This window comes from Chiloscyllium punctatum, chromosome 11, assembly GCF_047496795.1.
Source record: "Chiloscyllium punctatum isolate Juve2018m chromosome 11, sChiPun1.3, whole genome shotgun sequence".
NCBI lineage: Eukaryota > Metazoa > Chordata > Chondrichthyes > Orectolobiformes > Hemiscylliidae > Chiloscyllium > Chiloscyllium punctatum.
In genome coordinates, this window is record NC_092749.1 from 2,146,675 (window position 1) to 2,174,275 (window position 27,601).

General features: G+C 44.9%; 1 protein-coding gene across 5 annotated transcripts in view; it reads left to right on the top strand.

Annotated features, from left to right (window-relative positions):
- adcy3a (adenylate cyclase 3a) overlaps positions 1–27,601 on the top strand; it is a 145,523-nt gene that overhangs the window by 24,238 nt on the left and 93,684 nt on the right. The window lies entirely within an intron of this gene.

Sequence of the window (27,601 nt, forward strand, 5' to 3'; positions counted from 1 at the left end):
TCTATCCTCAAGTTGTTCAAAATGTCCAACACATCTTCCTTCCTAACAGGTATCTCTTCTAGCTTATCAGTCCATTTCACACTCTCCTCATCAACAATACGGTCCCTCTCGTTCGTAAATACTGAAGAGAAGTACTTGTTCAAGACCTCTCCTATCTCTTCTGACTCAATACACAGTCTCCCACTGCTGTCCTTGATCGGACCTACCCTCGTTCTCGTCATTCTCAGGTTTCTCACATACGCATAAAATGCCTTGGGGTTATCCTTGATCCAATCCGCCAGGGATTTTTCATGCCCTCTCTTAGCTCTCCTCATCCCTTTCTTCAGGTCCCTTCTGGCTATCCTGTATCCCTCCACTGCTCTGTCTGAACCCTGTTTCCTCAACCTTATGTAAGCCTCCTTCTTCCTCTTTACTCGACATTCAACCTCCCTCGTCAACCAAGGCTCCCTCACACGACCATTTCTTTCCTGCCTGATAGGTACATACATATCAAGGACACGTCGTTATCTGCTCCTTGAAAAAGTTCCACATTTCCATCACATCCTTCCCTGACAGCCTATGCTCCCAACGTATGCTCCTCAAATCCTGTCTTACAGCACCGTAATTTCCCTTCCCCCAATTGTAAAATCTACCTTGTTGTGCGCACCTATCTCTCTCCATAACCAAGGTGAAAGACACAGAATTGTGGTCACCATCACCAAAATGTTCACCCACTAGCAAGCCCACCACTTGTCCTGGTTCATTACCGAGTACTAAATCCAATATGGCCTCCCCTCTGGTTGGACAATCTGCATACTTCGTTAGAAAAGCTTCCTGGACACACTGCACAAACACCGCCCCATCCAATCTACTTGATCTAAAGAGCTTCTAATCAATATTTGGGAAGTTGAAGTCGCCCATGACTACGACCCTGTGGCTTCTGCACCTTTCCAAAATCTGTTTCCCAATCTGTTTCTCCACATCTCTGCTGCTATTGGGGGGCCTATCGTAAACACACAACAAGGTGACTGCACCTTTCCTATTTCTGACTTCAGCCCATACTACCTCCAGAGGCAGATCCCCCTCAAACTTCCTTTCTGCAGCCGTTATACCATTTCTAATTAGCAATGCCACCCCCCCCTCCTTTTTTACCACCCCCCCTAATCTTACTGAAACATCTGTAACCAGGAACCTCCAACAGCCATTCCTGTCCCTCATTTATCCACGTTTCCGTGATGGCCACAACATCGTAGTCCCTGGCCACAACATCGTAGTCTTGTACACACTTAACAAATTCCTCTGCATCTAAACCCTTAACACTATAGCAGCCCCAGTCTATGTATGGAAAGTTAAAATCCCCTACCATAACCACCCTATTATTCTTACAGATCGCTGAGATCTCCTTACAAGTTTGTTTCTCAATTTCCCTCTGACTATTAGGGTGTTTCTAATACAATCCCAATAAGGTGATCCTCCCTTTCTTGTTTCTCAGTTCCAAACAAATAACTTCCCTGGATGTATTTCCGGGAATATCCTCCCTCAGCACAGCTGTAATGCTATCCCTTATCAAAAACACCACTCCCCCTTCTCTCTTGCCTCCCTTTCTATCCTTCCTGTAGCATTTGTATCCTGGAACGTTAAGCTGCCAGTCCTGTCCATCCCTGAGCCATGTTTCCGTAATTGCTATGATATCCCAGTCCCATGTTCCTAACCATGCCCTGAGTTCATCTGCCTTCTCTGTTAGGCCCCTTGCATTGAAATAAATGCAGTTTAATTTATTATTCCTACCTTGTCCCTGCCTGCCCTGACTGTTTGACTCGCTTCTGTTCTCAACTGTACCAGTCTCAGATTGATCTCTTTCCTCACTATCTCCCTGGGTCCCACCCCCCCCACCTTACCAATTTAAATCCTCCCGAGTAGCTCCAGCAATTCTCCCAGCCAGTATGTTAGTCCCCTTCCAATTTAGGTGCAATCCATCCTTCTTGTACAGGTCACTTCTACCCTAAAAGAGATTTCAATGATTCAAAAATGTGAATCCTTCTCCCATACACCAGCTCCTCAGCCATGCATTCATCTGCTCTATCCTCCTATTCCTACCCTCACTAGCTCGTAGCACGGGGAATAATCCAGATATTACTACTCTCGAGGACCTCCTTTTTAAATTCCTGCCAATTTCTCTGTAATTTCCCTTCAGAATTTCAACCTTTTCTGTTCCTATATCGTTGGTTCCAATGTGGACAATAACCTCCTGCTGGCCCCTCTTCCCCCATGAGAACATTCTGCACCCTCTCTGAGACATCCTTGATCCTGGCACCAGGGAAGCAACACACCATTCTGCTTTTTCGCTGCTTGCCACAGAGACGTCTGTCTATTCCTCTAACTAGAGAATCCCCTAACACAATGATCTCTTGGAACCCGACGTACCCCTCGTTGCATTAGAGCCAGTCTCAATTCCAGAAACCTGGCTATTCATGCTACATTCCTCTGAGAATCCATCACCCCTTACATTTTCCAAAACAGCATACCGGTTTGAAATGGGTATAGCCACAAAAGACTCCTGCACTTGCTGCCTACCCCTCTCTTACCTTTCCTGGAGTTAAACCATCTATGTAACTGTATCTGAGACATTCCCCCCTTCCTATAACTGCCCTCCAACACATACTGTTGCTGTTGCAAAATCCTCATTGCTTCCAACTGTCTCTCCAACTGATGCATTCTAGCCAGGTAATGAAATGTCTGGATATCAAACCTACAGCTCAGCGAGCAAACCTATACCCTAGATGTATTCGATCTGGTAAGATTCACACCCAACAGCATTTATTGCAGATATAATCCGCAGTAACCCTTAAACTCTCTTTAAACTCCCACATCTAAAAAGAAGCACATATCACTCTACTAAAGGCCATTTTTGGTCCTTCACATTCTGCTGATCTAGAAAATAACACCATCTTATTCCTGTACAAAACACTGTCCTCGGTTAAATTAATAGTTATGGCTTCTATTTTAAGTTTAATCAAGAGACATATCTCAAAAAACATATAATCAAGAAAGAACTCACTCTACTCACTACTGCGGACTTTCTGTAGGTCACACTTAAAAACAATATAATACACTTATCTGCTTCTGTCCTGTGAACTTTGTCCAACAGTTCCTCCAAGATTAGTTGTGAATTTCACTGTTTGTTAGTTTTCCCAGACACACTCCGATGTCCAGCGATACATGAATTCAAACAGCAAAGGCAGTAACTGTGCAGGTTCACTGCTGTGTCAGTTTCTTTCTCTCTCTCTCCTGCACTGGCCTCACCATGTGCTTCCTGTGACTGTTCCTTCTGTCTTTTAAAACTGCTGTTGTTTTGACTTCTTTTTCCCCAAAGTTCCAAAACAACGCAACAGCATATAACACAGTAATTGCTGCTCCTGGAATTCGGGGAAATCACCTCCAGCACCAAAAATACCTCAAAAAAAAAGCAGCAGCCGTTCCAGCCAGAAATTTTTCCCATCCTCTACCTTGGATTACCCAGAATCCTTAGCATTCTCCAGCGCATTCTAAATCCATAACCACTTACATTCAGAAAGACAAGTGCGGCAGATACCTTGGAAGACAATCACTTCAAGTTCCTCTCCAAACCACTCACCATCCTGACTTGGAAATGTATCAATGTTCCTTCAGTGTAACTGGGTCATAATCCTGGAATTCCCTCCCGAAGGACATAGAACATAGAACATTACAGCGCAGTACAGGCCCTTCGGCCCTCGATGTTGCGCCGTCCTGTCATACCAATCTGTAGCCCATCTAACCTACACTATTCCATGTACGTCCATATGCTTGTCCAATGACAACTTAAACGTACTTAAAGTTGGTGAATCTACTACCGTTGCAGGCAAAGCATTCCACACCCCGACTACTCTCTGAGTAAAGAAACTACCTCTGACATCTGTCCTATATCTATCACCCCTCAATTTAAAGCTATGCCCCCTCGTGCTCGCCGTCACCATACTTGGAAAAAGGCTCTCCCTGTCCACCCTGTCTGACTCTCTGATTATCTTATATGTCTCTATTAAGTCACCTCTCAATCTTCTTCTCTCTAATGAAAACAGCCTCAAGTCCCTCAGCCTTTCCTCATAAGACCTTCCCTCCAGACCAGGCAACATCCTAGTAAATCTCCTCTGCACCCTTTCCAAAGCTTCCACATCCTTCTTATAATGCAGTGACCACAACTGTACACAATACTCCAAGTGCGGCCGCACTAGAATTTTGTACAGATGTAGCATAACCTCCTAGTTCCGGAACTCGATCCCTCTATTAATAAAAGCTAAAACACTGTATGCCTTCTTAACAACCCTGTCAACCTGGGTGGCAACTTTCAAGGATCTGTGTACCTGGACACCGAGATCTCTCTGCTCATCTACACTACCAAGAATCTTACCATTAGCCCAGTACTTTGCATTCTGGTTACTCCGACCAAAGTGAATCACCTCACACTTGTCCACATTAAACTCCATTTGCCACCTCTCAGCCCAACTCTGCAGCTTATCTATGTCTCTCTGTAACCTACTACATCCTTCGTCACTATCCACAACTCCACTGACCTTAGTGTCATCTGCAAATTTACTAACCCACCCTTCTATGCCCTCATCCAGGTCGTTTATAAAAATGACGAACAGCAGTGGACCCAACTTGCGGTACACCACTGATAACTGGACTCCAGGATGAACATTTCCCATCAACCATCACCTCTGTCTTCTTTCAGCAAGCCAATTACTGATCCAAACTGCTATATCTCCCACAATCCCATTCCTCCACATTTTGTACAATAGCCTACTGTGGGGAACCTTATCGAACGCCTTGCTGAAATCCATATACACCACATCAACCGGTTTACTCTCATCTACCTGTATGGTCACCTTCTCAAAGAACTCAATAAGGTTTTTAGAGGCACAACCTACACTTCACAAAACCGTGCTGACTATCCCTAATCAAATTATTCTTTTCTAGATGATTATAAATCCTATCTCTTATAACCTTTTCCAACACTTTCCCAACAACTGAAGTGAGGCTCACTGGTCTATAATTACCAGGATTTTCTCTCACTCCCCTTCTTGAACAGGGGAACCACATTTGCTATCTTCCAGTCTTCTGGCACTACTCCTGTAGACAATGACGATTTAAAGATCAATGCCAAAGTCTCGGCAATCTCCTCCCTGGCTTCCCAGAGGATCCTAGGATAAATCCCATCCGGCCCAGGGGACCTATCTATTTTCACACTCTGCAGGATTCCTAACACCTCTTCCTTGTGAACCTCAATCACACCTAGTCTAGTAGCCTGTATCTTAGTAATCTCCTCGACAACATTGTCGTTTTTGAGAGTGAATACCGTTGAAAAATATTCATTTGGTGCTTCCCCATCCCCTCTGACTCCACACACAACTTCCCACTACTATCCTTGATTGGCCCTGATCTTACTCTTATCGTTCTTTTATTCCTTAAATACCAATAGAAAGCCTTAGGGTTTACCCTGATCCTATCCACCAACAACTTCTCATGTCTCCTCCTGGCTCTTCTGACCTCTCTCTTTAGGTCTTTCCTGGCTACCTTGTAACCCTCAAGCGCCCTAACTGAGCCTTCACATCTCATCCTAACATAAGCCTTCTACTTCCTCTTGACCAGAGATTCCACTTCCTTCATAAACCACGGCTCCTGCGCTCTACAGCTTCCTCCCTGCCTGACAGGTCCATACTTACCTAGGACACACAGGAGCTTTTCCTTGAATAAGCTCCACATTTCTAATGTGCCCATCCCCTGCAGTTTCCTTCTCCATCCTATGCTTCCTAAATCTTGCCTAATTGCATTGTAATTGCCTTTCCCCCAGCTGTAACTCTTGCCCAGTGGTATACACCTATCCCTTTCTATCACTAAAGTAAACATAACAGAATTATGATCGCTATCACCGAAGTGCTCACCTACTTCCAAGTCTAGCACCTGGCCGGGTTCATTACCCAGTACCAAATCGAATGTGGCTTCGCCCCTTGTTGGCCTGTCTACATACTGTGTCAGGAAGCCCTCCTGCACACACTGGACAAAAACTGACCCATCTGTAGTACTCATCGTATAGTGTTCGCAGTCAATATTTGGAAAGTTGAAGTCCCCCATGACAACTACCCTGTCTCTCTCTCACTCCTATCGAGAATCTTTGCTATCCTTTCCTCTACATCTCTGGAACTATTCGGAGGCCTATAGAAAACTCCCAACAGGGTGACCTCTCCTTTCCTGTTTCTCACCTCAGCCCATACTACCTCAGTTGACGAGTCCCCAACATCCTTCCTGCAACTGTAATACTGTCCTTGACCAACAATGCCACACCTCCCCCTCTTTTACCATCTTCTCTGTTCTTACTGAAGCATCTAAATCCTGGAACCTGTCCCTGCTCTATCCATGTCTCCGAAATGGCCACAACATCAGAGTCCCAGGTACCAACCCATGCTGCAAGTTCACCCACCTTATACCAGATGCTCCTGACATTGAAGTAGACACACTTCAAACCAACTTCTTACTTGCTAGTGCCATCTTGCGTCCCTGAAACTTGATTTTGGACCTCTCTACTCTCAACCTTTTGTATACTCGAACAACAATTTTGGTTCCCATCCCCCTGCTGGATTAGTTTAAAGCTGAAAGTGTGTTACTGGAAAAGTGCAGCAGGTCAGGCAGTATCCAAGGAGCAGGAGAATCGAAGTTTGGGCATGAGCCCTTCTTCAGGTAGTTTAAACCCACCCCAATAGCCTTCGCGAATTTCCCCCCCAGGATATTGGTCCCCCTCTGGTTCAGACAAAAACCATCCTGTTTGTCGAGGTCCCACCTACTCCAGAAAGAGCCCTAATTATCCAAGAATCCAAAACCCTCCCTCGTGTACCATCCCTGTAGCCACGTGTTCAACTCCTCTCTCTCCCTATTCCTCGCCTCACTAGCACATAGCATGGGCAACAAACCAGAGACAACAACTCTGTTCGTCCTAGCTCTAAGCTTCCATCCTAGCTCCCTGAATTTCTGCCTTAAATCCCCATCTCTCTTCCTACCTATGTCGTTGGTGCCTATGTGGACCGCGACTTGGGGCTGCTCTCCCTCCCCCTTAAGGATCCCAAAAACACGATCAGAGACATCACGAACCCTGGCACATGGGAGGCAACACACCAACTATGAGTCTCTCTCGTCCCCACAGAACCTCCTATCTGTCCCCCTAACTATGGAGTCCCCAATGACTACTGCTCTGCTCCTCTTCCCCTTCCCTTCTGAGCAGCAGAGACAGACTCTGTACCAGAGCCCTGTGCCCCACTGCTTTCCCCTGTTAAGTCATCACCCCCCCCCCCCCCAACAGTATCCCAAACGGTATACTTATTGTTGAGGGGAATGACCACAGGATATCCCTGCACTGCCTGCCGGTTCCCTTTCCGTCCCCTGACTGTAACCCATTTGCCTTTTTCTTGTACCTGAGGAGTGACCCCTCCCTGTAACTCCTCTCTATAACCCCCTCTGCCTCCCCAATGATCTGAAGTTCATCCAGCTCCAGCTCCAGTTCCCTAATACGGTTTTTGAGGAGCTGGAGTTGAGTGCATTTCCCGCAGATGTAGTCAGCAGAGACACTAGTGGTGACCCTTACCGCCCACATTCTGCAGGAGGAACATTCAACTGCCCTCACCTCCATTCCCACTATTCTAAATTCCCGAAGAGACTGATGAAAAAATAAGGAATAAAAAAAAACTCATTACCTTACCAATCTGGCGCACAGGTCCTTTTTTTTTGGTTAGAGGAGGAGGATGGTGGGAGACACTACCCAAGTAGCGTTTCGGGTAACACAACCACACAAATATATGTCTTCCCAGAAGTCCTTCGCTCCTCCCTCGCCACTCTGGCAAAATGGAGGCCCGACTGCCCAGGTAAATCCCTTTTAATGCAGAAAAACTCACCCTTCCCAGCAGCCCTCGCGTCACCTCTCCTTCTCTCCTCGCCGCTCTGGCAAAATGGGTCAACTCACAGCAGGTGGATTGCAGCGGTTGACCTTCCTTGGGGGCAACAGAGACAGGCAATAAATGCTGGCCAGGCAGTAATGCCCATGTTCCAAGAGTGAATTTTTAAAAAATTGGTCGCCTTACCAATAGAAGTCTATACTTACCAGAGGAAGCACAATGCAGGGTCACCTGATTAATCTCTGGGATGACAGGACTGTTTTACAGGGAGAAATTGAAGAAACTGGGTCTTTATTCTCAAGAATTTTGAAGAGTGAAAGGTGATCTCATAGAAACTTACAAAATTCTTGAGATAGACAACGTAGATGCAGAAAGGGTTTTAGATTACTTACAGTGTGGAAACAGGCCCTTCAGCCCAACAAGTCCACACCGACCCTTCGAAGCACAACCCACCCAGACCCATTCCCCTACATTTACCCCTTCACCTAACACTACGGGCAATTTAGCATGGCCAATCCACCTGACCTGCACATTTTTGGACTGTGGGAGGAAACTGGAGCACCGGAGGAAACCCACGCAGACACGGGGAGAATGTGCTAACTCCACACAGGGAGTCGCCTGAGGCGGGAATTGAACCCGGGTCTCTGGCGCTGTGAGGCAGCAGTGCTAACCACTGTGCCACCCACTGGCTGTATTTATCCTGGCTGTGGAGTCTAGAACTGTAGACTTTATTCCCACTTCCCATTATCCATCAGGTTTAGTCTCTGGATATCAATAAGTCAAGGCTGTTGAGGAGGTGAAGGCCTAATGATATATCACTGGACTGTTATTCTAGAGACCCAGGAAATGTTCTGGGCACCTGGGTTTGAATCCCAGCAGATGGTGGGATTCAAATTCGACAAAAATCTGGAATTAAGTATCTAATGATGACCATGAAACCATTGTCGATTATTGGGGAAAACCCATCTGGTTCACTAATGTCCTTCAGAGAATGAAATTGCCAACCTTGCCTGTTCTGATCGACATATGACTTCAGATCCATAGTAATATGGTTGACTCTTAACTGTCCTCTGGGCAATTTAGGATGGGTAATAAAGCCGCCTAGCCAGCGATGCCCACATCATGTGAGAAATTAAAAGCAGTTCTAACAACAGAATGTACCTAATACTTTTTATTAAAGGAAAGTTCACTACAAACAAAACTGCAGAAATCTTACCTGTACAATGCTTACAAGTGAACTGGTTTATGTCGACTTGCTGGAGGATCAGACAGGCGATCAGCTTGCTCTATCTCAACCTCCAGCCACTGAGCAGGTAGCCTGAGCTTGCTAACTGTGCTTTGAGGCAGCCTTTCGTTATACTATTCTTCCATCCAGACAGGCTGTGCGTTCAAACTCTGACACCATCCACTCTCCAGCAGATGATCAGTTTGACCCCTGGCAAAAATCACAAATGTGTAATCTACCACGGCTACTTTGATTAATTGCTTAGGTCAGTATTGGAGTACTGCATTCAGTTCTGGTCTCCCTGTTACATGAAGGATGCTGTGAAACTGGAAAGGGTTCAGAAAAGATTTACAAGGATGTTGCCAGGGTTGGAGGATCTGAGCTACAGGGAGAGGCTGAACAGGCTGGGGCTGTTTTCCCTGGAGTGTCAGAGGCTGAGGGGTGATCTTCTAGAGGTTTATAAGACCTTGAGGGGCCTGGATAGAGTGAATAGCCAAGGTGTTTTCCTCAGGATAGAGGAGTCCAAAGCTAGAGGGCATAAGTTTAAGGTGAGAGGGGAAAGATTTAAAAGGGACATAAGGGGCAACTTTTTTACACGGGTGATATGTGTATGAAATGAGCTGCCAGAGGAAGTGGTGGAGGCTGGTACAATTGCAGCATTTAAAAGGCACCTGGATGGGTATATGAATAGGTAGGGTTCAGAGGCATTTGGGCCAAATGCTGACAAATGGGACTAGATTAATTTAGGATATCTGATTGGCACGGACGAGTTGGAATGCAGGGTCTGTTTCCGTACGATGGCTTTGACTCTACTAAGTTATTAAGACTCACTTGTGTCTCCCTAAGATGGCTTATCTCTTGCTTTCAATGAAATGTGACCTCAGTTTTAGCTTGCTCAACTGAAATATGTTTGCACAGCATAATTGTTTGACAATCAAAAATTGTTAACTGATAAATAGTTCACATTATCATATCTGATTCACTTTATTTTTTTAAACATAACTTCAGCCTTTCGCGTTACTGTTACATAGAACAATACAGCGCAGTTCTGGCCCTTTGGCCCTCGAACTGTGAAACTAATCTGAAGCCCATCTAACTTAAACTGTTCCATTTTCATCCATATGTTTATCCAGTGAACAATTAAATGCCTTTAAAGTTGGTGAGTCTACTACTGTTGCAGGCAGGGTGTTCCACGTCCTTACTACTCTCTGAGTAAAGAACCTACCTCTGACATCTGTCCTATATCTATCACCCCTCAATTTAAAGCTTTGTCCCCTTGTGCTAGCCATCATCACCCAAGGCAAAAGGCAATCTATCTAACCCTCTGATCATCTTGTATGTATTAAGTCACCTCTCATCTTTTTTCTCTGTACCAAAAACAGCCTCAAGTCCCTCAGCCTTTCCTCATAAGACCTTCCCTCCATACCAGGCAACATGGTGGTAAATCTCCTCTGCACCCTTTCTAATGCTTCCACATCCTTCCGATAATGTGGCAACCAGAACTTGTACGTAATACTCCAAGTGCAGCCGCACCAGAGTTTTGTACAGCTGTAACATGGCTCATGGCTCCAAAACTCAATCCCTCTACCAATAAAAACTAGCACACTTGTACGCCTGCTTAACAACCCTATCAACCTGGGTGGCAACTTTCAAGGATCTGTGCGCATGGACACCAAGATCTCTTTGCTCATCTATACTCACAAGAATCTTACCATTAGCTCAGTACTCTCTTTATTCCTGTTACTCCTTCCAAAGTGAATCACCTCACACTTGTCCGCATTAAACTTCATTTGCCACCTCTCAGCCCACCTCTGCAGCTTATCTATGTCCCTCTGTAACCTGCAACATCTTTCCGCGCTGTCCTCAACTCCACCGACCTTAGTATCATCTACACATTTACTACTCCATCCTTCTATGCCCTCATCCAGGTCATTTATAAAAATGACAAACAGCAGTACCCCACTAGTAACTGAACACCATGACGAATACTTCCCATCAACCACACCCCTCTGTCTTCTAATAGCTAGTCAATTTCTGATCAAAACCGCTAAATCCCCCTCAGTCCCATGCCTCCATGTTTTCTGCAATAGCCTACTGTGAGGAACGTTATGAAACGCTTGACTAAAATCCATATATACCACATCAACTGCTTTACCCTCACCCAGCTGTTTGATCACCATCTCAAAGAACTCAGTTAGGTTTGAGAGGCACGACCTACCCTTCACAAGACCGTGTTGACTATCCCTATTCAAATTACTCCTTTCTATATGATTATACATCTATCTCTTATAATCCTTTCCAGCACTTCACCCACAACTGAAGTAAGGCTCACTAGTGTATAATTACTAGGGCTAGGAGACAGTGAGGTCTGCAGATGCTAGAGATCAGAGTTGAGTGTGTGTTGCTGCAAAAGCACAGCAGGTCAGGCAGCATTCGAGGAGCAGGAGAATCGACGTTTCGGACCAGAGCCCTTCATCAGGAATGTGAATTTCCATTCTTTTCCAGCAACACACTCTCAATTCTGATCCTCGGATGCTGCCTGACCTGCTGTGCTTTTCCAGCAACACACTCTCGACTATAATTTCCAGGGTTGTCTCTACTCCCCTTCTTGAACAAGGGAACATTTGCTATCCTCCAGTCTCCTGGCACTATTCCTGTAGACAGTGATGACATAAAGATCCAAACCAAAGGCTCTGCAATCTTCTCCCTGGCTTCCCAGAGAATCCTAGGATGAATCTCATCCGAGGAGAAAGTGAGGACTGCAGATGCTGGGGATCAGAGCTTAAAAATGTGTTGCTGGAAAAGCACAGCAGGTCAGGCAGCATCCAAGGAGAAGGAGATCAGACTCAGCACCGCCTTCTTGACCCACAATCTTCTTCCTGACCTCTCCGCCCCCACCCCTTCTCCGGCCTATCACCCTCACCTTAACCTCCTTCCACCTATCGCATTCCCAACGCCCCTCCCCCAAGTCCCTCCTCCCTACCTTTTATCTTAGCCTGCTGGACACACCCTCCTCATTCCTGAAGAAGGGCTTATGCCCGAAACGTTGATTCTCCTGCTCCTTGGATGCTGCCTGACCTGCTGCGCTTTTCCAGCAACATATTTTTAAGCTCTGAATCTCATCCAACCCAGGGACTTATCTATGTTCACACCTTCCTAACACCACCTCCTTATGAACCTCAATCCCATCTAGTCTAATAATCTGTATCTCAGTATTCTCCTCGACAACATTGTCTTTTTCCAATGTGAATACTGATGAAAAATATTCATTTAGCGCCTCTCCTATGTCTTTGGATTTCATACACAACTTCCCACTACTGTCCTTGATTGGCCCTAATCTCATCATTCTTTTATTCCTGACATACCTATAGAACGTTTTAGGGTTTTCCTTGATCCTACCTGCCAAAGATTGTTCACTCCATTCCAGCATTCCATCCAAACACATACATTCCTTCAGCAAAACACAGAAACACCTTAAAACTGTGACTTTTCTGGTCACCACTGGATTTCCTTTGTTTTCTTCTTTCCTTATTTCATTTAATTTTATTTTAGCTGAACGAGGAAATTTTAGTTTAATGTCTATGGAACCAGGTAGTACAATTGAAAATAAAATGTAAGCCATTTTGGGCTGACGAAGAAGAATTTCTTCACACTGGTAATGAATGTTTGAAATTCTTCATCCCAGAAGACTGTGGACAATCGATCATTGAGCAGGTTCAAGACACTGATCAATAGATTTCTAATTACTAATGAGTCATAGAGTTCAGAGACAATGTGGGAAAGTGAGATAGATAATCATCGTGTTGAATGCTGGAGAAGGCTTGAGGAATCTACTGCTGTTCCAATGTTCCTGTTCCACCTCTCCAGGTGAGCTCAGTTCCCACAGCACACACCTGGTTATATGTTAAACCAAGATCTCATCCTCCTCCTCAGCTAAAGCACCCTGTGGCATTGTCTCGAAGAGAAGAGGAGATTGGTGTCCTGGCTAATTTTTCAATGCACACCAAAAATAATAGTTTAAAACAGAAAATGGTGTAGAAACTCAGCAGATCTGGGCAGTGTCTGTGGAGAGAGAAAAAGTTATCATTTCAGGTTCACAACCTTTCATCAGAAGAACTGGATTACCCAATTGTTTCCACATTGCTGCCTGTAGGGGATGGCAAACTGACTGCTGTGTGTTTGCTGGATTATATTAATGTTTAAAGTAGCTGTCACAGATTTGAAAAGCACAATACAAATACAAGACTTCCTTCCTCTAAGTGTAATTTGTTGCTGTTATAAGAAGAAGGATTACGGAACTTGTCCAAAAGTTCACACACGTAGCCAGGTTTACAATAGAATCTTAAAGACAAAAAGAGAGGAAATCAGTCAGGGTTCCTGCTTCTGATCTCATCCAACTTCCCTCTTGGGAAATGATTGTTTAACAAAAAAAAGCTGTTTTAACCACTCTTTTAGATTTGGAGTTGGAGGTTAAATGTTGCCTTTCTTCCTGAAAACACCTGATTTCACTGTTACACGTTGGTGACTGAGATTAAAGACATTTGGTAGTTTAAGAAGGAAAGGAATCAGTTTCAGCAGTTGTTGTAAAAGCTCTGGGTGGCCTGTGTCTGATGTTAAATGTAGCCTCATGTATCAGACACAGGGAAAAATCTGAAATATATATGATCTGGACACCAATGTAATGAATCTACTGGAATTATATAAAGACATTATAAGCACAGTGGACAACGGGGACCAAGTAGATATCGTATATCAAGATTTCCAAAGGCATTCGACAAGGTGCTGCGCAAAAGGCTGCTGCATAAGATAAAGATGCATGGCATTACGGGTAATATATTAGCATAGATAGAGGATTGGTTAACCAACAGGAAACAAAGTGTGGGGATAAATGAGTGCTTTTCTGGTTGGCAATCAGTGGCTAGTGGTGTGCCTCAGGGTTCAGGGATGGACGGCAATTATTCACAATTTTCATAAATGGTTTGGAGTTGGGGACCGTGTGTCGTGTGTCAGAATTTGTGAATGACATGAAGGTCGGTGGTAGAGAAAAGTGTGCAGAGGGCTGAAACTTTGCAGAGAGATATAGACAGTTTAAATGAGTTGACAAAGGTCTGGTAGATGGAATACAATGTTAATAAATGTAAAGTCATCCATTTTGGTAGGAGTAACAGTAAAAAGGACTATTACTTGAATGGTAAAAAGTTACAGCATGCTGCTGTGCAGAGGGACCTGGGTGTCCTTGTCCATGAATCACAGAAGGTTGGTCTGCAGGTGCAGCAGGTAATTAGGAAGGCAAATGGAATATTGTCCTTCATTGCTAAGGGGATTGAGTTTAAAAGCAGGGAGGTCATATTGCAGCTATACAAGGTGTTGGTGAGGCTACGCCTGGAGTACTGTGTGCAGTTTTGGTAGCTTTACTTGAGAAAGGATGTACTGGCACTGGAGAGGATGCAGAGGGGGTTCACTAGGTTGATTCCAGAGTTGAAATCTGGTTTACGAGGAGAGACTGAGTGACTGGGATTATTTCATTGGAATTTAGAAGATTGAGGGAGGATCTTATAGAAACATATAACATAGAGTCATAAAGATGTACAGCACAGAAACATTCCCTTCGGTCCAATCCATCCATGCCGACCAGATATCCCAACCCAATCTAGTCCCACCTGCCAGCACCCGGCCCATATCCCTCCAAACCCTTTCTATTCATATATCCATCCAAATGCCTCTTAAATGTTGCCATTGTACCAGCCTCTACCACATCCTCTGGCAGGTCATTCCATACACGTACCACCCTCTGCGTGAAAACGTTGCCCCTTAGGTCTCTTTTATATCTTTCCCCCCTCACCCTAAACCTATGCCCCTCTAGTTCTGGACTCCCCCACCCCAGGGAAAAGACTTTGTCTATTTACCCTATCCATGCCCCTCATAATTTTGTAAACCTCTGTAAGGTCACCCCTCAGCCTCTGACACTCCAGGGAAAACAGCCCCAGCCTGTTCAGCCTCTCCCTATAGCTCAAATCCTCCAACCCTGGCAACATCCTTGTAAATCTTTTCTGAACCCTTTCAAGTTTCGCAACACCTTTCCGATAGGAAGGAGACCAGAACTGCGCGCAATATTCCAACAATGGCCTAACTAATGTCCTGCACAGCCGCAACGTGACCTCCCAACTCCTGTACTCAATACTCTGACCAATAAAGGAAAGCATACCAAACACCTTCTTCACTATCCTATCTACCTGCGACTCCACTTTCAAGAAGCTATAAACCTGCACTCCAAGGTCTCTCTGTTCAGCAACACTCCCTAGGACATTACCATTAAGTGTATAAGTCCTGCTAAGATTTGCTTTTCCAAAATGTGAGGCAGCACCTCACTTTTATCTAAATTAATCTCCATCTGCCACTTCTCAGCCCATTGGCCCATCTGGTCAAGATCCTGTTGTAATCTGAGGTAACCCTATTCGTTGTCCACTACACCTCCAATTTTGGTGTCATCTGCAAACTTACTAACTGTACCTCTTATGCTCGCACCCAAATCATTATGTAAATGACAAAAAGTAGTGTACCCAGTACCGATCCTTGTGGCACTCCACTGGTCACAGGCCTCCAGTCTGAGAAACAACCCTCCACCACCACCTTCTGTCTTCTACCTTTGAGCCAGTTCTGTGAGATCTAACCTTGCTAATCAGTCTCCCATGGGGAACTTTGTCGAACGCCTTACTGAAGTTCATATAGATCACATCTACCGCTCTGACCTCATCAATCCTCTTTGTTACTTTTTCAAAAAACTCAATCAAGTTTGTGAGACATGATTTCCCACACACAAAGCCATGTTTACTATCCCCAATCAGTCCTTGCCTTTCCAAATACATGTATATCCTGTCCCTCAGGATTCCTTCCAACAACTTGCCCACCACCGAGGTCAGGCTCACCGGTCTATAGTTTCCTGGCTTGTCCTTACCACCCTTCTTAAACAGTGGCACCATGTTTGCCAACCTCCAGTATTCTGGCACCTCACCTGTGACTATCGATGATACAAATATCTTATGAAGGGAATTGATGAGATAGAAGTAGAGAGGATGTTTCAACTGGCAGGTGAAACTAGGACAAGAGGGCATAGCCTCCAGATTAGAGGGAGCAGATTTAGGACTGAATTAAGAAGGAACTTCTTCACCCAGAGGGTTGTAAATCTGTGGAATTCCCTGCCCAGTGAAGTAGTTGAGGCTTCCTCAGTGAATGTTTTTAAAACTAAGATTTTTCAAACAGTAAAGGAGTTAAGGGTTACAGTTGGAGGGCAGGCAAGTAGAGCTGAGGCAATGAATAGATCAACCACGATCTTATTGAATGATGGAGCAGGCTTGAAGGGCCAGATGACCTACTCCTGTTCCTCATTCTTATGTTCTAAGCTGATTGTGAAACTGAGTGGAGTCTGTCGAGAGTCTGCTCTTTGTCCCAGTTTAGCTTTCATTTCTAAATCATGGGATAACATGGGTTTCTGGGAGACAGTTCCCAAGAGGGCACCTTTACTTGCATGTTCATTTTTAAAAATATTATTCTTGCATGTGACTTTGGCATCGTTGGCTAGACCAGCATTTATTGCCCATCTCAAGTTCCCCTTGAGAAGGTGATGGTGAGCTGCCTGTTTGAACCACTGCAGTCCGTGTGCAGTGGGTTGACCCACAATGCCTTTTGGGAGAGAATTCCAGATTTTGACCCAGTGACACTGAAGGAACAGCAATAAATTTCCAAGTCAGGATAACAAGGGCTTGAAGGGGCTGGTGTCCCTATGAATCTGCTGCTCATGTCACTTTAGATGGAATTGGTCATCAGTTTGGAAGGTGCTGTCTCAGGAAGTTTGGTGAATTTCTGCAGTGCATCTTATAGATCGTACACACTGCAGTGTGTAGGGAATAGATGTTTGTGAATGTGGTGTCAATCATGCGGGCTGCTTTGTCCTGGATGGTGTCAAGCTTCTTGAGTGTTGTTTGAGCTGCACCCATCCAGGAAAGTGGGGAGTATTCCATCATACTCCTGAGTCAGGAGGTGAGTTACCCACCACAGCATTTATAGCCTCTGACCTGCTTTTGTAGCCACTGTGTTTATGTGGTGAGTCCAGTTGAGTTTCCGGTTAATGTTAACCTCCGGTATGATGAGTGTGGGGGATTCAGTGACACCATTGAATGTCAATGGGCAGAAGTTAGATTGTCTCATATTGGTGATGGTCATATGCTGACATTTATATAGTGTGAATATTGCTGCCATATTTCAACCCAAGCCTGGATATTATCCAGATCTTGATGCATTTGATTGTGGACTTCTTCAGTTTCTGAGGAGATGCAAATGGTGCTGATCATGGTGCTACCATCAGCAAACATCCCCGCTTCTGACCTTGTGATGGAGGGAAGGTCCGTGATGAAGCAGCTGAAGATGGTTGGGCCCACGACAATACCCTGAGGAACTTCTGCAGAGCTGGTCCTGGAATTGAGATGACTGACCCTCCAACAACCACAACTACCTTCCAATGTGTCAGGTATGACTCTAACCAGTGGAGAGTTTGCCCTTTTATACCCATTGATTCCAGTTTTACTTGGACTCTTTGATGCCACACTCAGTCAAATGCAGCCTTGATGTCAAGGGCTGTCCCTCTCCCCTGCCCTCTGGAATTCGGCTCTTTTGTCCATGTTTGACCCAAGGCTGTAATGAGGTCAGGAGCTGAGTGACCTTGGTGGAACCCAAACTGGGCATCACTGAGCAGATTATTGCTGAGCGGGTGCTGCTTGATGGTACTGTTGGTGACACCTTCCAATGCTTTACTGATATACGAGTGTAGACTGATGGGGTGGATTGGATTTGTCCTGCTTTTTATGTACAGGACGTACCTGGGCAATTTTCCACATTGTCCAGTATTGTAACTGTACTGGAACAGCTTGGCTACGGTAAGTTCTGGAGCACGAGCCTTTAGTACTAATGCCGAAATTATGTCAGGGTCCATAGCCTTTGCAGTATCCACTGTCCCCAACTGCTTCTTGATATCACGTGGAGTTAATTGAATTGACTGAAGCATCTGTAATGCTGGGCATTACTGAGGAGGTTGAGATGGATCACCCACTCGGCACTTCTGGCTGAAGATTGCTGCAAAGGTTTCAGCCTTATTTTTTTTGCCCTGATGTGTTGGGCCCTTCCATCATTGAGGATGGGGATATTTGTGGAGCCTCCTTCTCCAGTGAATTGTTAATTCACGACTGGATGTGGTGGACTGCAGAGCTTAGATCTGATCCATTGGTTGTGGATTCTGTTAGCTCTGTCTATCACTTGCTGCTTATGCTGTTTAGCACAGACAGTCCTGTTTGGTGCTTCACCAGGTTGACACCTTATCTTCAGGTATTCCTGGCATGCCCTCCTGCTCTCTCCATTGAACCAGGGTTGATCTCCTGGCTTGATGGTAATGGGTGAGTGGGGGATATGCCGGGCCATGAGGTTACAGATTGTGCTGGAGTACAGTTCTGCTGCTGTTGATGGCCCACAGTGCCTCATGGATGCCCTGTCTTGAGTTGCTAGGTCTGTTTGAAGTCTGTCCCATTTAGTACAGTGATGGTGCCACACAACACGAGGAAGGGTGTTCTCAGTGTGAAGGTGAACTTCGTCCCCTCAAGGTCTGTACAGTGTACAATATATACCTGAGTATCTTCCACATTGTTGGGTAGATGCCAGTGTTGTCACTGTACTGGAATAGCTTGGCTAGGGGAGCAATACGTTTTGGAGCACAAGGCTTCAATACTATCACAAGAATGTTATCAGGGCTTTTGCAATATCCAGTGCCTCCAATTATTTCTTGATGTCACATGGAGTGAATCAAATTGGCTGAAGACTGGTATCTGTAATGCTGGGGACCACTAGAGGAATACAGGAATAGTGCCAGAAGACTGGAGGCTAGCGAATGTGGTTCCCTTGTTCAAGAAGGGGAGTAGGGATAACCCTAGTAACTATAGGCTGGTGAGTCTCACTTCTGTTGTGGGCAAAGTCTTAGAGAGAATTGTAAGGGATAGGATTTATGAACATCTGGATAGGAATAATGTGATCAAGGATAGTCAGCATGGTTTTGTGAAGGGCAGGTCGTGCCTCACAAACCTTATTGAATTCTTTGAGAAGGTGACTAAGGAGGTGGACGAGGGTAAAGCAGTAGATGTGGTCTATATGGATTTTAGTAAGGCATTTGATAAGGTTCCCCATGGTAGGCTACTGCAAAAAATATGGAGGTATGGCATTGAGGGTGAGTTGGAGGTTTGGATTAGGAATTGGCTGGCTGGAAGAAGACAGAGGGTAGTAGTTGATGGTAAAGGTTCATCTTGGAGCGCAGTTACTAGCGGTGTTCCGCAAGGATCTGTTTTGGGACGGTTGCTGTTTGTCATTTCTATAAATGACCTGGAGGAGGGGCTAGAAGGTTGGGTGAGCAAGTTTGCGGATGACACGAAAGTCGGTGGAGTTGTTGACAGTGAGGAAGGATGTGTCAGGTTACAGCGGGATATAGATAAGCTGCAGAGCTGGGCAGAAAGGTGGCAAATGGAGTTCAATGTGGGTAAGTGTGAGGTGATTCACTTTGGTATGAGTAACAAAAAGATGGGGTACTGGGCTAATGGTCGGATACTTGGTAGTGTGGATGAGCAGAGGGATCTTGGTGTCCATGTACACAGATCTCTGAAAGTTGCCACCCAGGTAAATAGTGCGGTGAAGAAGGCATATGGCATATAGGCTTTTATTGGTAGAGGAATTGAGTTCCGGAGTCCTGAGGTCATGTTGCAGTTGTATAAGACTCTGGTGCGGCCGCATCTGAAGTATTGTGTGCAGTTATGGTCGCCATACTATAGGAAGGATGTGGAGGCACTGGAACGGGTGCAGAGGAGGTTTACCAGGATGTTGCCTGGTATGGTAGGAAGATCGTATGAGGAAAGGCTGAGGCACTTGGGGCTGTTTTCATTGGAGAAAAGAAGGTTTAGGGGTGACTTGATAGAGGTGTACAAGATGATTAGGGGTTTAGATAGGGTTGACCATGAGAATCTTTTTCCACGTATGGGGTCAGCTATTACAAGGGGGCATAGCTTTAAATTAAGGGGTGGTAGGTATAGGACAGATGTTAGGGGTAGGTTCTTCACTCAGCGAGTCGTGAGTTCATGGAATGCCCTGCCAGTAGCAGTGATGGACTCTCCCTCTTTATGGGCATTTAAACGGGCATTGGATAGGCATATGGAGGATAGTGGGCTAGTGTAGGTTAGGTGGGCTTTGATCGGCGCAACATCGAGGGCCGAAGGGCCTGTACTGCGCTGTATTCTTCTATGTTCTAGTGGAGCCCACGATTGCTGCGAAAGCTTCAGCCTTACCTTTTGCACTGGTGTGCTGGGCTCTTTCGTCAATAAGAACAGGTATATATTTGGATCCTCTTCCTCTTCCAGTGAAATGTTTGATTGTCTGCCAACATATACAACCAGCTGTGACAAGACTGCAGAGCTTAGATCTGTTGGTGGTGGGATCACTTAGCTCTGTCTATCACTTGCTGCTTATGCTGTTTGGCACAGACAGTCCTGTCTGGTGCTTCACCGGATTGTCACCTCATCTTCAGCTGTGTCCGGTGCTGCTCGTGGCATCATCTGTGGGGCAGAGTTAACATTTCAGAACTGAAGAAGGGTCACTGGGCCTGAACTTTTAACAGTGCTTTCTCTCCACAGATGCTGCCAGATCTGCTGAGTTTCTCCAGCAATTTCTGTTTTTGTTCCAAAATTCCAGTATCTGACGTTCCTTGTTTTATAATACTGGAGTCACATATAAGGCTTAACTGCAAAATAAGATGAGGAAAGGGCAAAGGGAATTCCCTGAAGAAGACTCCAAAATAGCTGGCTGTTACTTGTTATGCAGATGTCTCTGGATATGTAAAAATGGAATAGATAGAGTACAGGGGAAAGTTACATTGACTGTGCCCGAAAGAGATGCTTGAGCCCAGTCTCGGAAGAGCTTCCACATCCTCTCCCCATTTTTCATGTTAACCAGAAAGAAAGAGATTACATGAAGTATTGAGTTTGGTGAGGTTTAGGTTGAGTTTTATAGAAAGCTCAGCACTAGTCAAAGTCAAATTTCACAAGAGACGAATAGTTTGAATTCTAAGTGAACCAAAGTCCAAGAGGAGTTCTTGGCCACTGCTACTTTTCTTCATCTTTGTTAATGATGTAGAGTGCAGGGCACACTTTAAAACTTTTCCCAAAAACTGCAAAATTTGTGAACTGTGAGGAGGATAGCTGTTTGCTTCAAGAGCACATCAGCAGGCTAGTGGACATGACAGATTAAAATAACTGTCAAGAAGTTTGAAATGGTATATGTAATTAGGAAGACAAGAGAGTTAAAGATTATGAGGACAGGCAGGAATCTGGAGTAAAGGTCACAACCAGATCAGCTATGATCTTAGTGAATGGCCCACTACAGCACTTAAATCTTCTGTTACTGAGTTCATAAGGATGTGATTATATAAAAAAAGGGTATAATTCTAAAGGGGGCAGTACAGCAGAAAGAGCTGGGCGTATATACACATCAATCATGCATATTGGCAGGGTAAATTGAAACAGCAATTAGTAAGGCACGCAGAAACATTCAAAATAAGATTCTACATTTCTAAACCACTGGTTTGGCCCCAGTTGGGATACTGTGTCTAAACTGGACATCACATTTTAAGAAGGATGTGAAGACATTAGAGAGAATGTGGAAGAGGTTGATGAAAGGGTTCCAGGGATGAGACACTTCTGATATAAATGTACGTTGGAGAGGTGAACAGAAGGCTCAAAGAAATTGATTGAGATATACAAAGTCATGAGAGGTCGAGACAAAGTTGACAGGACAAAACTGTTCCCATTTGTGGAAGGAAAAAGGAGCAGGGGGCAACAATTTAAGGTGATTGGGAAAGAACAGTTAGATGTTTTTTGTGCAACCATTAATTAGGATGTGCAATGTACTGCCTGAAACTATGATAGAATCAAGTTATGACTTTCAGAGGAAATTGGATAATTAACTGAAGGGAAATCATTTGCAGGGAGAAGGGAAAAGGACAAGGGATTGGAACAAACTGATCTTGCAAAGAGTCAGTACAAACACAACAGGCTCTTCCTATGATATATTGATTCTATGGTGATTTTAATCAAGCTGGTCAATAATTCTGTTCCAGGTGGGATTTTAAATTAGGCCTGCCTGCTCCAGAGGCGGGGACACTACTGTGCCCCAAGAGCCTGTTACAGCTAGTCTATGATTCAAGGAATTCTCTGTTGAACATAGAACATAGCATGGTAAAGCACAGTACAGGCCCTTCAGCCCTTAATGTTGTGTCGGCCTTTTATCCTACTCAAAGATCAGACTAACCTGCATACCCTTCATTGTACTATCTTCCATGTACCTACCCAAGAATCGCTTAAACGTCCCTAACGTATCTGATACTACTACCACCGCTCTCTGTGTAAAGAACCTACCTCTGACACCTCCCCAAACATCCCTCCAATCCTCTTAAAATTATGCCCCCTAGTGACTGTTTCTGCCGTGGAAAACAATCTCTGGCTATCTACTCTATTTGTGCCTCTCAACATCTTGTACACCTCTATTAAGTCACCTCTCACCCTCCTTCTCCCCAATAAGAAAAGCCAGAGATCCCTCAACCTTTCTTCTTAAGACATGCCCTCCAGTCCGGACAGCACCCTGGTCAATCTCCTCTGCACCCTCTTTAAAGCACTCACAACTTTCCAATAATGAGGTGACCAGAACTGAACACAATATTCCAAGTGTGGTCTAACAAGGGCTCCATAGAACTGCAGCATAACCTCACGGCTCTTAAACACAATCCCCCTGCTAATGAAAGCCAAAACACCAAACGCGTTCTTCCTCCCACTGTCCAAAGATGTGCAGGTCAGGTGAATTAGCCATGGTAAATTGGCTTCGGAGGAATTACTCTTCGGAGGATCAGTATGGACTGGTTGGCCTGAAGGGCATGTTTCCACACTGTAGGGAATCTAATCTAATCTAAACTCCATTTGCCACCTCTCAGCCCAGCTCTGCAGCTTATCTACGTCCCTCTCTAACCTGCAACATCATTCGCCACTATCCCACAACTCCACTGACCTTAGTGTCATCTGCAAATTTACTAACCCATCCTTCTATGCCCTCGTCCAGGTCATTTATAAAAATGACAAACAGCAGTGGCCCCAAAACAGATTGTTGCAGTACACCACTTGTATGTGAACTCCAGGATGAACATTTCCCATCAACCACCACCCTCTGTCTTCTTTCAGCTAGCCAATTTCTAATCCAAATCACTAAATCACCCCCATCCCATGCCTCCATATTTTGTGCAATAGCCTACCATAGGGAACCTTATCAAATGCCTTACTGAAATCCATACACACTACATCAACTGCTTTACCCTCATCCACCTGTTCGGTCATCTTCTCAAAGAACTCAATAAGGTTTGAGAGGCACGACCTACCCTTCACAAAACTATGTTGACGATCCCAAATCAAATTATTCCTTTCTAGATGATTATAAGTCCTATCTCTTATCACCTTTTCCAACACTTTACCCATGACCGAAATAAGGCTCACTAGTGTATAATTCCCAGGGTTGTCTCTACTCCCCTTCTTGAACAAGGGGACAACATTTGCTATCCTCCAGTCTTCTTGCTCTATTCCTACAAACAGTGATGATATAAAGAACAAAGCCAAAGGCTTTGCAATGTCCTTCCTGGTTTCCCAGAGAATCTGAGGATAAATCCCATCTGGATCAGGGGACTTATCTATTTTTACACTTCCCAGAATTGCTAACACCTCCTCCTTGTCAGCCTCAAACCCATCTAGTCAAGTAGCCTGTATCTCAGTATTATCCTTGACCACATTATCTTTTTCCAGTGTAAATACTGACGAAAAATATTCATTTAGCACCTCTCCTATCTCCTCAGACTCCACGCACAACTTCCCACTGCTATCTTTGATTGGCCCTAAACATACTCTGGGTCCTGCTTTTATTCCTGATATACCGATAGAAAGCCTTAGGGTTTTCCTTGATCCTACCTGTCAATGACTTATGTCCCCTCCTGGCTCTTCTTAGCTCTCTCTTTAGATCTTTCCTGGCTAACTTGTAACTCTCGAGCACCATAACCGAGCCTTCACATCTCATCCTAACATTAGCCTTCTTTTTCTTCTTGACAAGAGATTCAACTTTAGTAAACCATGGTTCCCTTGCTTGACCAGTTCCTCCCTGCCTGACAGATACATACTTATCTAGGACATGCAGTAGCTGTTCCTTGAATGAGCTCCACATTTCAATTGTGCCCATCCCTTGCAGTTTCCTTCTCCATCCTATGCATCCTAAATCTTGCCTAATCGCATCATAATTGCTTTTCCCCCAGCTGTAACTCTTGCCCTGCAGTATATACCTGTCCCTTTACATCACTAAAGTAAACATAACTGAATTGTAGTCGCTATCACCAAAGTGCTCACTTACCTCCAAATCTAACACCTGGCCAGGTTTGTTACCCAGTATCAAATCTAATGTGGCCTCGCCCCTTGTTGGCCTGTCTACATACTGTGTCAAGAAACCCTCCTGCACACGTTGGACAAAAACTGACTCTGAAGTACTCAAACTATTATATTTCCAGTCAATATTTGGAAAGTTGAAGTCCCCCATATCAAGGATCATCTTTGCTATCCTTTCCCCTACATCTCTGGAACTATTTGAAGGCCTATAGAAAACTCCCCACAGGGTGCCCTCTCCTTTCCTGTTTCTAACCTCAGCCCATACTACCTCAGTTGACGAGTCCTCATCAAACGTCCTTTCTGTCACAGTAATACTGTCCTCGACTAACAATGCCACGCCTCCCCCTCTTTTACATTCTTCCCTGATCTTACTGAAACCTCTAAATCCCATAACCTGCCACAACCATTCCTGTCCCTGCTCTATCCATGTCTCTGAAATGGCCACAACATCGAAGTCCCAGGTACCAACCCATGCTGAAAGTTCACCCACCTTATTCTGTATGCTCCTGGTGTTGAAGTAAATATATTTCAAACCGGTGCATTCCTGTGACCTTGAAACCATATTTCTGACCTCACTACTGTCAACTTTCTGGACAGCGGAACTACAATTCAGGTTCCCATCCCCCTGCAGAATTAGTTTAAACCCACCCAAAGAGCATTAGCAAATTTCTCCCCCAGCATATTGGTACCTATCTGGTTCAGGTGTAGACCACCCTGTTTGTAGAGGTCCCACCTACCCCAGAAAGAGCCCCAATAATCCAAGAATCTGAATACCTCCCTCCTGCACCAACCCTGTAGCCATGTGTTCAACTCCTCTCTCTCCCTATTCCTCGCCTCGTTAGCATGTGACACAGATAACTAACCAGTGATAACAACTCTGTTTGTTCTGGCTCTAAGCTTCCACTCCAGCTCCCTGAATTTCTGCCTTAAATCCCCATCCCTTTTCCTACCTATGTCACTGGTGCCTATGTGGACCATAGGCTGCTCCCCCTCCCCCTCAAGGATCCCAAAAACACAATCCGAGACATCACAAACCCTGGCACCTGGGAGGCAACACACCAGCTGTGAGTCTCTCTCGTCCTCACAGAACCTCCTGTCTGTCCCCCTAACTATGGAGTCCCCAATGACTAATGCTCTGCTCCTCTCCCCCACTTCCCTTCTGAGCAACAGGGACAGACTCTGTGCCAGAGCCCTGTATTTCATGATTTACCCCTGGTAAGTTACCCCCCAACAGAATCCAAAACAGTGTACTTGTTTTTCAATCCTTTTGTCACATCCTGGAAGAATTCAGTAAGGTTTGTGAGGCATAACCTGCCCGCCACAAAGCTATGCTGACTGTCTCTAATCAAACTATGGTTTTCCAAGTAATGATAAATACTATCTCTCAGAATCCTCTCCAATACTTTGTCCACCATTGGTGTAAGACTGACTGGTCTGTAATTCCCAGGATTATCCCTATTCCCTTTCTTGAACAAGGGAATAACATTTGCCACCCTCCAATCATTTGACTGTACTCCAGTGGGCAGTGAGGATGAAAAGATCATCACCAAAAGCAGAACAATCTCTTCACTCGCTTCCTGTAGTAAGCTTGGGTATATCCCGTCTGGATATTTATCCCTATGTTTTTCAAAATTTCCAGCATATCCTCCTCCTTAACATCAACCTGTTTAAGTATATTAGCCTGTTTCACACTGTTCTCACAAATGTCAAGGTCCCTCTCAGTGGTGAATTCTGAAGCAAAGTATTTATTAAGGATCTCCCCTACCTCCTCTGACTCCAGGTGCGAGTTTCCTCCACTACCCCTGATTGGCCCTAACCTCACTCTGGTCATCCTTTTGTTCCTGTCATAAGTGTAGAACACCTTAGGGTTTTTTCTTAATTCAACCCGCTAAAGTTTTCTCATGCCCCCTTCTAGCTCTCCTAAGTCCTTTCTTCAGTTCCTTCCTGGCTACCTTATAACCCTCTCAAGCCCTGACTAATCCTTGCCTCCTCAACCTTAAGTATGCTTCCCCCTTCCTCTTGACTTGATGTTTCACCCAATGTTCTTTTACCCTACCATTCCTTCCTTGCCTCAGTGGGACAAACCTATCCAGCACTATTATCAGTGCTTACTAAATAACCTCCACATTTCTGTCTTGCATTTCCCTGAGAACATCTGTTCCCAATTTAGGCTCCCCAGTTCCTGCCTAATAGCATTGCAATTCTCCCTCCCCCAATTAAATACTTTCCGATACTGTCTGCTCCTATCCCTCTCCATGACTGCAGTAAAGGTCAAGGAGTTGTGATCACTATCACCGAAATGCTCTCCCAATGAGAGATCTGACAGTTGGCATGGTTCGTTGCCAACCACCAAATCCAATATGGCCTCCCCTCTAGTCGGCCTACGTACAGATTGAGTCATGAGTCCTTCCTAGACACACCTAACAAAAACTGCTCCATCCAAACTATTTGAACTAAGGAGATTCCAATCCATATTAGGGAAGTTAAAGTCACCCATGACAACAACTGTTACTTCTGTACCTTTCCAAAATCTGCCTCCCAGTCTGCCCCTCTGTGTCTCTATTACTACTGGGGAGTCTGTAGAAACCTCCCGATAAAGTGACTGCTCCTTTCCTGTTTCTGCCTTCCATCCATACTGACTCTGTAGACATACCCTCCTCGACGACCTCCCTTACTGCAGCTGGGATACTATCCCTGATTAGCAATGCCACTCCCCAACCTCTTTTATTCCCCCCCCCCCCCCCCCCAATTCCTTTTGAAACATCTAAACCCCAGAACATCCAACAACCATTCCTGCTCCTGTGATATCCAAGCCTCTGTAATGGCCACATCATCATCGTCCCAAGTACTGATCCATGCGCTACATTCATCACCCTTATTCCTGATACTTCTTG